Consider the following 15,327-nt stretch of genomic DNA (forward strand, 5'->3'; position numbering starts at 1 on the left):
GGCTCAATTGGTTGAGACCCTGACTCGGTTTTGGCTCAGGTCTTGATCTCAGTTATGAGCCGTGTTGGGCTCTGTGCTTAGTATGGAGTCTGCTTGAGATTCTGTCCCTCCCCCTCCCTCTCTGCTTCTTACCTCCCTCTACTCCCCTCACTCACGTACTTTCTCTGTCTCAAATTAAAAAAAAAATCTAAAAAAATGAAAAAAATAAAAATGCGATATACTATATAATATTCATTACTAAAAACTGTATTTTGAAACTCTGCTGAAAATAAGTACTTTTAATGTGATATTAGTGGTTATCTCTGCATAGTGGGATTGGGAGTGAATTTCCTTTTTTGCTTTATTTTCAGTGACAAAATAGTTTCATAATCAGAAAATCTTTTCCTTTCAAATCTTTGCTGCATTCCCCCTCTACCTGACTTCTTCCTGCAATCCTCACAATGGATCCCTGATATGATTTCCTATGCTTTAGCTCCTCCCTGCTGCTCACTCTTTTTTCTGCTTAGTGCACATTCCCTGTTAAAGAGAAACTAGAGATGGACAGTTGTTAAAGTGGTAAAAGTAGATTATAGTCATGAATATTGCAGTAAGGGAAAGGAGATCTCAGTATAGAACTGGGCTGAATTCCAAATACAACATGGACAAGTGGGGATTTATAGCCAAGGAGCAGAGTGAATGGAAAATTACTAGGGGGATTTTGGCTACAGACTTGACAAGACCCTTGTTGACAGCAGGCTAAAGTAACCAGACATCACCTGAAGAGATGAGGAATTTGATCAGCATCTAGGGTGATCAGATATTGAGGGTAAGGTTTTTCTCTAAACTGACTTAGCAGAATTCTTCTGTGACATGGCTCTATAGATGCCCAACTGTGGACTTAATAGAGCTCATAAGAACCTGAATAAAATTTGGTCAAGGTGGGTATCTTTGGCAGTTACTCTTGTTCAAAGGAAGAAGAAATGTTCTCCTTTCACTTGAAAAATTATGTCAGTATTTTCATTCACTTGCTTTTTGTTCATTAAGGGCTAGCAGAACTGTTGGGACTTGGTGATAGAGGATATTTGTGAGCAGTCAAGCATTTAATGAGGCGAATTTCTATGGAAATAAAAGAAAGAAAGAAAAAAAAAGATTAGTGTTTGAAAACCCAGTTCCTGAGCCGAGAGAGTAGCCAGCCGAAAAGATTTATAGATGCTGGGTTGGAAGTATCTTCTGATGGTAGAATGAGGACAGCGCTGACAAGTGGACAGATTATCTGGTTTGCAATCTGAAAATCTCTTTTGATGGTATATGCATCAGTATTAGTCATGGTTACTGAAGTAAAGCATGGAAACTTCCAGCTTCAGCTCATAAAATTCTTAGTCTCGGTAAAAATCTGGGAAGTCAGGTTTTAGTTCTCAGTTACACCAGGTAAATAAGGTGGAAAAAAAATTTGCAAGCACTAATTTGAGAGTTGTAGCCACATATTGGAGGAAGCTAGAAAATTTAGAACTCACCAAGATTCACTATGGTTTTTCCATTCAAACATAAAATTTCTCTCTACAGTGTCCTCCTTTTGATTCTATTTACAAAACAAATCTGGTCTCCTAGATTTGTCCTAATTATTTACATAAGTGCAGCAAGACTATTAACTGACCACATAGGCCTTTATTTACTCTGCTTTGCAGGAGCTTTTCAAAAGAAATGTCGTATTAGACTCTTAGAAGTCCCTAGAGTCTAGGAAGCCAAGCCAAGAATCACCACCAGACTTCACTTTTCATACCTATTGATTTAAGTGAATTCTTTTCTCCTCTAGGTCCCCAAAATACCCCTTCCTGGGCCTGCCAGGAAACGACTTTCCTCACTTACCTCCAAGGCTGGAAATCCTTTAGACCAGGTATCAATCTAGTTTTTCTAAAAGGGCTTTGTAAACATTAGTTCCATAAAGTCAACCTAGTTCCTTAAACTGATTTATGTATGTTGTTCTCAAATATGACACTCCCATCAAAGCCTGAGTTATATAACCAATGTTTCAAATTATGTTAACCAAGAAAACCAATTCTTATTTAATTTGGGCAAATAGTTATGTTATGAAAATAAGAATACTCAATAAAAATTTCCAAATTTTGGCAGAGTATGAAGGGAGAAAATATGTTTCCTTTTTGTTTATAATGGTATAATCTATAACATTGCTATAAATTATTTATAGTGAAGAGAAAAGGGGAAGGAAGTTTTTTACATCCAGAGACTAGATCATTAAAGTACCACCAATGTACCAAGTAAAACCATAGTCATCCTTTATCACTTCATTCAGTCCCTATGTAGTTAATTCTTGTTCTTCTTGATCTTAAGCTATCAGTATCTTGAATCTGTCAGTTTTTCCACTAGAATTCTGGAAATTTTAACTCAGTCTAGTGGTATAGACTCAGAGTTATTTAGGCAACACTATCACAGAGCATTGTGGCCTATAGCAGATGACAAGAACTTTTTTTACTTTTGATGTTTATCAAAGTAAAATAACAAGTGTGAATGACAAAAGGCTTAAAATGGCCATGATTAAAGATTTGATGAGAGTGCATTTGACAAAAAAATGTAGTTATTTTTGTGGCATATACAACATTTTAAATAATAACTGAATTTATAACTGATAACATTATACCAAGACATACCATGAATAGTAAGGATACTGAAAAATTCAATGAACTTCACACAATTTCTAGAATATGGATATTAATAATATTTATCTATATTAATTCAGCCTGGTAAATGTTAAAACATCTTTTCTTATTTGACAGTATCTATCATGTCAATCAACATATCAAATAAACCAAATTATTTTTAACATATCTCTTTTCACAAGGTGAAAGAATAAATCCTTTGAGACTTTCCAGAAACCCTCTAAATGACGTCAATGTTAGTTTAAGAATATGGTTATATTTAGGATTTGATTTTGGGAAGACAAGTCTGTTAAATGTAAAAAAATCTTACCTCTTTAAAAGTGAAAGTGATTACTATTTTAAGTAATGGAAGATGTGGAAAAGGTTAACATAAAGGATAAGAAAGTAGTCTTCTAAAAACATGATCTTCATGTTCTATGGAGGTTACTCAAAAGGTAAAAATATTTTACAAATTGTTATAAAGAGCAGGCCAGTAATCCAAGAAAATTCTGTCATTTTAACTAAAATAAAAAAAGCAAATTTGTGTTTTGAACTAGTGTACTTTGATATTGAATATAGAAAAATTAAGCTTATGAAAATCCATTCAGATCTTAGCCAGATTGACCACACATATTTTTTTTCTTCAAACTTTCTATAAATTTGTTTAGTTAGCATTTTTTTCTTTATTTTCCTCTGTCTCATTCTGAAATACCCAGTCAAGCTAACTTTAGGACAAATTGACTCTTTTCCCTTAATGAAAATATATCCTTCAAATACCGCTTATTTTCCTTGCATAGTTTTCATGCAAAATTGTTTCCCTTACTATTTTTTGTAGTTTTATCTTCCTATATTGGTCATGCTTTCTAACCATTAGTAAACTTTTCCACAGAAAATTGGGAGTTCTGAACTGTCTACAACATATCAGCATTCTGTAGCATACTAGCGAATTTGATACCATCTCACATTTTTTAGAGGTTTATTGTTCCTTATAGTATAGTTTTCAATGCAGCAAAAAGAATGAATATGTTTATTAACAGGCCTAAATATATTTAACTTCTCTTTATGGTATAAAGATAATATGCCAAAAGTATTTAATTTAAACTTATGTTCAATAATTGGTGCTGTAAGAGTTTATCTTACTTTGAAATGAGCTAGGTTCTAACTGAATGTTACCTAACATAATTTAGCCTAGGTCTAAGGGTTCATGTTACCAAAACACTTTGGAAACTGGCTATTTTATTGCATGTATTTTTTGTTAAGTATAATATTAAACAGACTTAGCCATCATCTCAAGCTATTTCCCAGCTAACTATTTTTACAGCATATGTATATTAGTGTCACAAATACAAAAACCTAAAAGTTAAATACATGGACTTTTGTTTTATTGCTATCTCATATGAATAAAGTAACATATCAAGCAATTCATTTTTTACTCTATATTACTCTTTTCTTCATAAGTTGAATTTATACTTTTCATAATATTAAACATCTAGTAGAGATTTACAAATAAATTTATTTTGCTAGTAAACCCAAATAGATTAAAAATATATGCTTATATTGTGCTTAATGCTAACTCAGGAGATATAGCTATTTTTATTGAAGTAACTATGAACCTAATATTACTCACTCAAGATTTCCAAAGTTATGTGAACTTGGAAAGCATTTGGATTAATTTCTATACTTTTGGAATCTTAGGAATAATTAATTTATATAAGTGCTCATTTATCTCTAAGCCAGTTTGAATAGAACTCCTTTAACTCATTTTGTAAAAAAACTTTGGTAATATTGCCCAGAGGTAAGAATATATCATGTATATATAACATACATATTTGATGCCCATAAACATAATGATAGATGCAAATGGTATTCTAACAGCTTTCATTCTAAAATTTGAGCCATGAGTCAGGTAACCTAGTGATATACTCTCATCTTTGCTGCACTTTATGTAGTTTATCTCAACTTTTGGCAAATGGAACAAACTGAGATTATCTCTTCAATGTGAGGGCTAAAGCTTTTTTACCAATATTTGTAGAGGAGGCTTTTTTTTTAAGATTTCATTTTTATTTATTTGACAGAGACAGAGTGTGCAAGCACACAAGGTGGGGAATGGCAGGAGAGGGAGAAGCAGACTTCCCACTAATCAGGGGGCTGGATACAGGGCTCCATCCCAGGACCCTGAGATCATGACCTGAGGTAAAGGCAGATGCTTAACCAACTGAGCCATCCAGGCACCTCTGTAGAAGAGACTTTTAAGACTTTCTTTGGTTGTGAGCCTCATGGAGGCTCTGGACCGTGCATTTTTAGGTGAGAGATGGAGGGCACATCAAGCAGCTGTCTGGTTGTCTCCAGGCCTCATCTGAGTGGACAAACTGTCCAGTCTACTTCTAATTCACCCTTCCTCCTCCTTTCAGAGTAGGGGGTTGCTTCTGGGGGTCTCCAGGCCCCTGGAGAGATCCTGATGAGGGGAGCAGATTCAGGTGGCTGGAGGGATCTGCGTGGCTGAGAGCATGGATGAAGGATAAAGGATGGGGGTTGAAGGGGGACCTCATCAAAGAATTCAAGGATGCTAAAGGGAAGAGTAAGGTGGATAAAGAAGGAAGAGGGAGCAGATGTGTGGGAAGGGAGAGACTTTAGAGGAGCCATTTTAAGGAAATTTTAGGTTTCCCAAAGAGGCTACTTACACTCCATACCATCCTTAGTAAAAATGTGCTGATCAGAAAAGAAACAGACAGCTTGAGGAGTGTATAGTCAGCAGAGGTTCACGAAATGGGTTCAGTCAGCCAAGGGGCTCCTTTTCTTTTCTTTTTTCTTTTCTTTTCTTTTCTTTTCTTTTTTTCTTTTTTTCTTTCTTTTCTTTCTTCTCTTCTCTTTTCTTTTCTTCTCTTTTCTTTTCTTTTCTTTTTTTCTTTTCTTTTCTTTTTTTCTTTCTTTTCTTTCTTCTCTTTTCTTTTCTTCTCTTTTCTTCTTTTCTTTTCTTTTCTTTTCTTTTTTCTTTTCTTTTCTTTTTCACAATGAATCACTTTTATTTCAGTATGCATCCACATCTCAGCATTTAGTGGTCCTGAACAGAAAACTGGAAAAAATGCAGCAATTTGCCAGGAAGTCAAGCCCGCCAATTTCGGGGACCTGCTGTGCACACTGAGTTCTTTCTCCATCCCTGCTAAGGACCATGAGACGCAGCAGCACCAAAACCAAAGTATGCACCAAATCCAAGGTTCTTTTTGTTCCAGTTGTCAGATTCCAAACTAGACCCAAATGGATTGTAAGATGACCACATGAGAACCCTGTTTAAAACTTCTTCAATGTTAAAAGCAAAAGCAATTACAGGAAAAGAAAACAATTCATTCAGAGGGATCGTGTGTGCTTACAAGTGTCTTCTGTGGCCTTTCTCCAAGTTTATCACCAAGCACTTTGAGAGCTGGCAGGTCTGAGTACCCCTGGTGACTGTTCTTTTCACTTTATCAAAACCTGAGCTAAAAATTGGCATCAGCTGATGATGACAGGAGAGGGTGGCAGGGCTGAAGACCCAATATTCATTCCTAGGCTGGTGGAGAGTGAGTTAATGTGGTTCCAAACTAAACGAGGGAAGGCAGAGACTCTTTCCAACCTTACCTGATGGCTTCTGGCCAAAGCAAGGAAGTATTGGGAGGTGATGGTGCAAAAAGGGACTTGAGGAGGAAGGAAAAAGCAACACCCCTCGATTGAGGTGGGGGAGAAAATATGGGGAGAGCCCTGAATTGCTCACCAAAGGCCAATTTCAGAGGGGAGCAGAGGGCATTACAATCTATGCTTCGGCTGAAGGTAGTCATGGGAAGTGGAGAAAGGATGATGGCTTGGACGGAGGAGGACATCATTTAAGACTTAAAAAAAAGAAACTGGGGGTGCAGCTGGAGCACCCCTGCACACCCAGCAGTAGTCCCACAGGCAGCGACCTGAAACCTTCACGCCTATTCTACAAAGCCACCCCCAAGCTGGAGGACTGTTGCAGGGATGGAGGGGTGGGTGGAGGGAGGGAGGAAGGTAGCCAGCAGGAGGAAAAGAGGAGAAGGCAGAGCCCCCAGGCCATGTAATCAGCAGCAAGGTGATTGTGTGATGTGTCTTTTCACAGTTGAGTTAGATGTGCCCCTCCGGTTATGATGGGAATCAATTTAAATATACTTTCTTGGTCCCAGAAGTTCAACTATGTGGACAGTCATTATATACTTGACAGGATGATTTGTTATAGCACAACTTATGTATTCCAAATGGACAAAAAATTAGTATTGTTTACAGTATCTTAAGATAAATTGCCTTTGAATGGGAGCTTCCTTTCCAGTACGTTTGAGGCCTACAAGACGTGTCTAGAAAATGTACTACTTAAACTAAAGTAGTTTAAAGTGGAAAATGACTGCTTAAATCGAATGGGGGGGGGGGAGAGGAGGGCCTGTGGTTTCTTTTTTTGATTAATTGCTGTAACTCTGTCCTTTGGGCGGCTGAGGGGGTTTCATGTTTTCTTTACACATCATTAGGTGCCGGAGCTCTTGAGGATAACTTTGATGCTATATGAATTCTGCCATTTTGTCAGCACTGATATGGCTCTTGGGTCCACCACTCCATTAGAACTATTAAGTCCATTCACATTAATTTTTGTTACAAATCTTACAAAAGGGGGTGCTTCTGAGTATTTAGGTCCACATTCTATTTTTAAGGCTGGATATTCGGTTTTCATAAATTGTTCTTGGAGGCCCAATTATCATCCCTGTCTATCTTTTAAGTGTCATGTCTTCGTCATCTTCTAGACCCCAGCTAACTGTGCCATCTCCTACTCCTTTCTGGCCTTCTTCCAGTTCTTCCAACAATCGAAAATTGTGAGGGACTTTTACTTCCGAGCCCGTGCTGGCTGCCATCTTGTGCTGCTGTCACTCCTAGAGGCTCTTTTTCTTAAGTAATGGTGCCCTTGTGCTTATGAACAGAGGAACTGGGGGCTCCAACCAAACTTCTGAGCCACTTACCAAACGAAGTTTAGGGCTACCCCAGCCTCTGTTAATCTGGGCCTCCAGTGCTGCTTGTACGTTACACTGAGATTCTTAAAGATCAGATTATTTTAAGAAGGTCCTACTGTGTTTAAATGGATTACCATCCAGAGCCCTGGCTCGGGACTGAGACTCATCAGCAAAGCCCATATCCGTCAGCCAAGAGTGAAAACAGATTTTTAGAAAGGTGCCCATTTGGGATCCTGGGCAAGAGGTCCCTGGATCTGATTCTAAACAATTCATGGGCACCACAACTGTCAAAGAAAACCATTGCTGGACAGTAGATAAGTTAATAAAACAGATATTACTCAGGATCTCCTGCAAAAGAGACCTCAGTATAGAACTGGGCCCAATTCTGAATACAACGTGGAAAAGTGGGATGTATGTTCAAGGAGCAATGTATCCCAGTGGATGGGAAATTACTAAGAGGAAGTATTAAAGGCAAAAGGAGATTTCTGGCTAACACAACCTGACAGGCTTCTTGCTGAAGGCAGGCTGGAGTGACCAGATCCTCCTGGGGGATGGTGTGGCAGAGAAATTTGGTCAGATATCCAGAATGAACAGATTTCAAGGGTGAAGGTTCTTTCCACACTGACTTAGCAGAGTTTTTGTTAAAACTGACCTCTAATAGGATTAGAGGTCGGAAGCCCAGAGTTGGTCCTAGTTAAGAAAGGGCTCAGAGTCTACTAAGAACCTGAGGAAAGTTTGGTTGAGGAGAACACGTGTCATCTCCTACATTCCCTTGTTCTGACCCCTTTAGACTTTCCTTTCAAAGGTAGGATGTGGTCAACCTCCTTCAACAGGTATGGTCCGAGGCTGCCCATCCACAGCCCTCCCATCCCTGCCCGAGGCAGATGCTTACTTTGGAGCACATCGGGCTGGGCAGCAGGTGCTTTCTAACTTGTCAGTCTCTTCTCTTGTGATCATTTGTGGGATCATTGTGGAGTTTGTATCCCCAGGGAAATACCCCAAACAGAAAACATTCAATAAATTTGTGGTAAAATAATAAAAAGTTAATGGATATCATGATAGTAGAAGTATAATCATCACAATAGTTAATAAGGTGTTATAAGTAATTAACTCTGATAAAATCTAAAAACCAAAACAAAACATTTATTGATGAATGTCAGAAACAACGTTTTTTTTTTTTTTTACTCAAATATGAGGAAAAATTTAAACTATTTATGGAAATACTTGTGCTTTTTCTTTTTGGAAGTCAAGAGGAGGAAGAATAGTTCTAATTTAGCTATTGCTCCCATCATTTGAAAATGAAAAATAGCTTTTCTTTTCTTTTACCAACTATTTTTAAATTTTGGAAACCAGATTGGAAATCTATCATGCACCAAAAACAAAAAGTGTTTTGCCACTTTCTTGTAAGCAGATGTAACTATAAATTAAATTTGTATATTTTTCCTATTATGAATAAAACTGTTATATCAGATAACATACACAGTCATGTACATACAAATTACTTGCTGATCGGGCCAAATGACAAGTCTCATTAGCAGACTGGACAGGGCCTCCATGTTTGAAATTTAGGATAGAAACCAAAAAAATGAAAATGGCTTTAACTCTATCCTGAAAGCTATATTTGAGTAACCTCAGGTTATCTCTTGCCATGTAACAAACTACCTTTCAAATCTAGTGCTTTAAAACAACCATCATGGAGCACCTGGGTAGTTCAGTTGGTTAAGTGTCTGACTTTGGCTCAGGTCATGCATGATCTCAGAGTTCTGGGATCGAGCCCCAAGTAATCAGGGGAGTCTGCTTCTCCGTCTCCCTTTGCTCCCTTGCTACCACTCATATGCTCTTTCTCTCTCTCATATAAATAAATAAATAACCTTTAAGAAAATAATAAACAAACGACCACCATTTTATTATATCCAATGATAGTGTGGTTCAAGAATTCAGGCAAAGCTTGACTGGGTAATCTTGCCTGGCCTGTTAGCATTTGTGATCACGATGTGTTCAGTTGGTGACTGGGCTGGGCTACAGAGTCAAAGAAGACTTTATTCACATGCTTGGTACCATGGTAGGAAGAGCTTAAAGCTAAACTTCTTGTCTCACCCTCTTTATAAAGACTAGACTTTACATATAGGTCTTTATCTGGGCCATTGTTCTTACATCCAACCTCAGGAATCCAAGGGAGAGAGACAAGCAGTGGAAACTATCAGTGTTTTAAGGTGTGGGCACAGAAATGGGTACAATGCACTTGTTCTTTATTCTGGTGGCCAAAGTAGTCACAGAGATTGCCCAGATTCAAATGGAGGGTAGCTATATCCTAACTCTTGAGGGAACAATGTGGAAGAATCTGTTGATACTTTTAGAATCTGTTGATACTTTTTATCTACCACATATTCACAAACATCATTTCAGAGATAATAAACTGAATTAAAGAGAACGTTCAAGTACTAATGAAACTAAGGAATTATTCAGAAACATAGGGCAAAGTTTCACTTAATAAATTTTCTGTCTTCTAGTAGAGATAAATGTCAGTGATAAAATTTAAAAAATGATAAAAGCAGATCCATTTGTTTTATTCCATTATAATGATATTATTGCCAAATAATATTCCAGTGTGTGTGTGTATGTGTGTGTGTGTGTGTGTGTGTGTGTACCACATCTTCTTTATCCATTCATCTATCAATGGACACTTCTCTTAACTATAGAGAACAAATTGATGGTTACCAGAGGGGAGGTAGATGGAAGGATGGGGGAAATAGGTAAAGGTGAAGGTTTTTTATGGTGAACACAGAGTAATGTATCAACTTGTTAAATCACTGCATTCTACACCTGAAAATAGTATAACCCTGTATGTTACCTACACTGGAATTAAAATTACAAAAAAAGACTTTTAAGTACCATATGTATTGTATATTTATCACATTTCTGAGAATATTTCATTAAAAATTTTTGGTAATTAAAAATACATAAATTTTTAAAAATGATTTTATGTCCTTGCTTAAATTTATGTAAGTCCTAGAAACTTAAACTATGAAAAAGTATAGCAAGTTTGACCCCTTAGTTTTATTTGCATGAATTCACTCCTGGATACATTTTTGAAAGTTGGCGTATTTTAAAAAGTCATATATCAGAAAATTAAACAGAAAATTACAGTTTAGCATCGTAGTTAAGAGCTCAAGCTATAAATTCAGACTGACATGGATCTTTTCTTTTGGTCAAGTAATAGAACTTTGATGATCTTCCATTGTGATAGAGGAAATAGTAGTAATTACTGCCAAGAATGGTTGATTATTAAGTGAGAATGTATATGAATTACCTAACATAATGCTGAGCATATAGGCACTCAATAAATATATTTTAACAAGTTATAGTATGTGTAGGGCAAGAGACTAAGGAAAGGTATAGAATTCTAAACTCTGCCTCATACAGTTAATAATTTCTTCAGGCTCAGTCTTTTTGACAAGAAACATGAAAATAGCAGCCCAAGGATCTTCCCTTTTTATGAGTTAACTGCTTGTATAGTTTCATAGAATTGCTGTAAAAAGGTACAACAAATTGTGTCCTGAAACAATAGGAATTTATTTTCTCAGTTTTAGAGGCTAGAAAGTCTAAAATCAAGGTATCAGCAAGGCCATATTCCTGAGATTGAGTAGAATTTTTCATTGCCTTTTCCCAGCTTCTGGTGGTGACCAGAGATCCTTGGCCTATTCTGTTTTTCAGCTATATCACTGCAGTAGGTAAAGCTATCATTACTTGGTGTTCCATTGAATGTCCCAGTCTTCGCATGGTATTTTTTTTCTTCTTATAAAGATACCAGTCATATTGAATTAGGGCACATCTAATGACATTCTAATTGGATTACATCTGTGAAATCCTATTTCCAAATAAGGTCACATTCACAGTTAGCTGGGGTCAGGACATTTGGGAGGACAGAATTCAACCCATAGCAGTCTACCTTCTGATTCCCTAAAATTCATATTTTTTCCCATGTGCAAAATACATTTTCCCATCACAACCCCCCAAAAGCATTAGCCAAATCCAGCATCAACTCTAGGTCTAAAACCTTAACTAGATATAATCAACTCAAAAAGTCCCAAATACTGTGTTCTAAATCATCTAAATCAGTTATGAGAGAAACCCGGGATATAATTTATCTTTACACCTTAGCATCAGTGAACCTATAAAACTGGACAATCCACTTGCTTCCAAAATGGAATGGTGGGAGAGGCATAGGATAGGCATTTGCATTCTCAAAGAGAGAAATTAGAGGTATGAAAAAGTGTAATGAGTACCATGCAAGTCCAAAACTTAGCAGAAATAATTAATTTAGCTTTCAAGGCCCACGAATAATTACCTATGTTTCAGTGCCTTATCTCCTGACCTGAGGAGAGGCATGTTAACTCAAACCCATGCACCCTTGGCTTGGCCTCAGAGTTACTCTGCCTTTGTTTTGTCCCATCACGGTCTTTTCCAGGCCAGGCTTGAAATGTCTCTAATGGTATAAAATTCTCATAAATCTTCAGTTTATCTCTTTAATCTCATATTTTCCTATAAACGTCAAGTAGAAAGAAGGCTTTGTGTTCCACATTTTGCTTGGAAATTTCAGTGATATATCCAAATTCATCACTACAGATTATATAGCTCTGTTATTTATAGTGTAGTCTGTATTCACAATTTTGAAGTGGTAGTGACTCAGGAGATCAGCAGCACCATACTTTCTTGTACGGCAAATACATGAGTATATTCGAATCAAAATTATCACTAGCTAAAGCTGATTTGAAGGAGAAAATATGGAGTAGGCAATTTTAGTTATCAGTGACACAAACTTCGGAATTTTAGCACTGACACCACTTCTCAAGTACAGAAATTTTACAAAATGACATGATAACCTTTTCTGCTTCTGGCTCAACTTTCTACACATGCTCCCTGATGTAATGCCGGCTTGTGTTGATTGACAGATTGCAAATGCACAGTACAACATCCAAACACATATTTTGGCTACAAAGAAAAAAAGTCACAGAAAGAATTAATCTGTATTCAGTTTGGTGTGTCTGTGTAGAATCATCCTTGCATCTACTGTTTATTCTTCCCACATCCGATTGGCATGTATTTCATTTATCATCCAGGGCAGGATATCCCAAGGAAAATGTTCTGGCACTCAAGTTATTAGATCATTTTACTTCTTCACAATTTCCTATTTTATTATACAGGATGTTCCTAAAATAAAAGCCCCATCTTCTAACTTGTTCAGAGTAATAATGAATATTATTTTTCTTTTTTGAGAATAATTCAAATCAGTTTAGTTTTCTAAGAATTGCCCTCTTAACAATATTCAGAGTTATATCCCGTGACCATGGAGTAGTGGACTATGGACCATGGACCATGGACTATGTTTATTTTTATCTGCTTTAATATTTCTTAGCAATGCTTTATAGATTTCAGGGTAAATGTTTTTTATGTTTTGGTTAATTTTATTTCTAGATATTTTATAATTTTGGTTGCTATTGCTAATGGATTTTTAAAATTTCATTTTTTAGTGTCCAATGTTATTATATAGAAACACAATTTATACTCATGTTTATCTTTTAACCTATGATCTTGCTAAACGTGTTTATTTGTTGCATTAGTTTTATTGTGGATTCTTTAGCATTTTCTACAAAAGGGATCATGTTATTTACAAATAAATATAGTTTTATTCGTTCCTATCCAATATTTATTATTTATTTATGGCCTTATTGCAGGTCAGATCTAAAGTAAAATGTTGAATATAAATGATGAAAATTGATAGTCTTACCTTGCTCTAAATTTAAGGAGAAAATGTTCACTCTTTCACTATTAAGTATGATGTTAATCATAGGTTTTTCAAAGATGGCCTTCATCTTATGTTTTCATCTTAGTTTGTTGAAATTGTTTTTGTCATGAATTGGATTTTGTAAAATTCTTTGGTACTATGAAGGTAACTGTGTTTTTATCATTCATTTTGTCACTATCACTTAAATCAATACATTAATTGATTTTTGGATGTTAAATCAATCTTGCATTCTTGAAATGAATTCCACTTGATTTTGATATATACATTTTTTATAAGTTGTTAAATTTGATTTGTTAATATTTTGTTAAAGACTTCTGTGTCTATGTTCAAGATGAATGATATTCTATAATAATCCTTCCTTGTGATCTTTTTGTCTGATTTGACATTACAGTGTCCTGGAATCTAGAATAGGTTGAGAAGTGTTCTCCACTATTTTCTGAAAGACATTTTGAATTAGCAATAATCACGCCTCGGATAAACTTCATTGGCTATGATACTGCCACTGCACAAAGCTTGAAAGACATTTTGAAGGTTATTGTTATATCTTTAATACTTGATAGAATTCGAAGTGAAGCCACTTGGGTAAGATTTTCTTTGTGGGAAGATTTTAATTGCTATTTATATATATTTTAATAGCAAGAAACATAATAAGTAATAGGTCTGCATAGATGACTTTATTACTTTAATGAGTCAGTTTGCATAATTGGTGTCTTTCTAGATATTTTTCTATTTTATCTACATTGTCTAATTTGTTGGCATACACTTGTTTTAATTGTCCCTGACAGACTTTTTGCTTTCAATATAAAGTTAGGGATGTTTCCTTTCTCTTTCTTACTTTCAGGGACAGTCTACATTTGTCTTTTTTTTTTTTTTTAATCCTTTTAATGTACCATCATTTTGTTTCATTGATTCTCTGTCTTGTTGGTTTCTTTTTAAATTTCTACTCTATAGTTTATTATTTCCTACCGTCTGCTTGATTGGGGCTTAGTTGAGTTCTTTCCTAAAGTTTCCTAAAATGAAAGCTTCGGTTAGTAACTTGTTACTTTTCTTCTTTTTTGATATAGCATTTAAAATATAAATTTTTCTCTAAATAATGCCTAGCTGCATTTCATAAACTTGATATATTGTTTCATTTTCATTCAAGAGAAAATATTTTAGAAGTTTAATTTGTAATTTATTTTTGACACATGTATTATCACAACTGTATTGTTTAATTTCTAGACTTGTGGTTTCCCAATTTTATTCTGTGGTGGACCCTTAAATTTTTTTTTTTTGCCATAGAATATTCTTTGCATGACATTAATCTTTTTTACATTTATTAAGTCACTTTATTACCAGACTTGCACAAAATCTGCTATTAGAATATTCCATGTATACTTTTAAAAAATGTTTGTAATTTAGTTGTTAGATGGAGTATTTAAAAATGTCTACCAGGTCAGATTCATTGATGATATTCCCGAGTTTTCTGTAGATATCTTGATTTTTTTATTGTTTTGTGTTTTTATTTAAATTCAATTTGCCAACATATAGTATAATACTCAGTGCTCATCCCATCAAATGCCCTCCTCAGTGCCCATCACCCAGTCACCCCATCCACCCACCCTGCTCCCCTTCTGCAATCCTTTGGAGAGTCTCTCATCGTTTGTCTTCCTCTCTAATTTTTCCTCACTCAATTTTCCTCCTTTCCCCATAATCATTTTCACTATTATTTATATTCCCCAAACGAATGAGACCATATAATGTTTGTCCTCCGATTCACTTATTTCACTCAGCATAATACCCTCCAGCAAATGGTGGGTATTTGTCATTTCTAACAGCTGAGTAATATTCCATTGTATACACAAACCACATCTTCTTTATCCATTCATTGGGGCTATTTGGACATTGTGGACATTGCTGCTAGAAA

At 35.7% G+C, this 15,327-nt stretch overlaps 1 protein-coding gene and 2 pseudogenes across 6 annotated transcripts in view; 1 reads left to right on the top strand and 2 right to left on the bottom strand.

Moving 5' to 3' along the window:
- The window catches only part of SNTG1 (syntrophin gamma 1), an 818,484-nt gene that overhangs the window by 163,277 nt on the left and 639,880 nt on the right, over positions 1 to 15,327 (top strand). The gene's annotated exons all lie outside the window — the stretch shown is intronic.
- On the bottom strand, positions 7,076 to 7,519 carry LOC112678432 (ubiquitin-conjugating enzyme E2 variant 1-like; annotated as a pseudogene).
- Positions 13,809 to 13,935, bottom strand: LOC112678673 (U4 spliceosomal RNA; annotated as a pseudogene).

This window comes from Canis lupus, chromosome 29 (genome assembly GCF_003254725.2).
Source record: "Canis lupus dingo isolate Sandy chromosome 29, ASM325472v2, whole genome shotgun sequence".
NCBI lineage: Eukaryota > Metazoa > Chordata > Mammalia > Carnivora > Canidae > Canis > Canis lupus.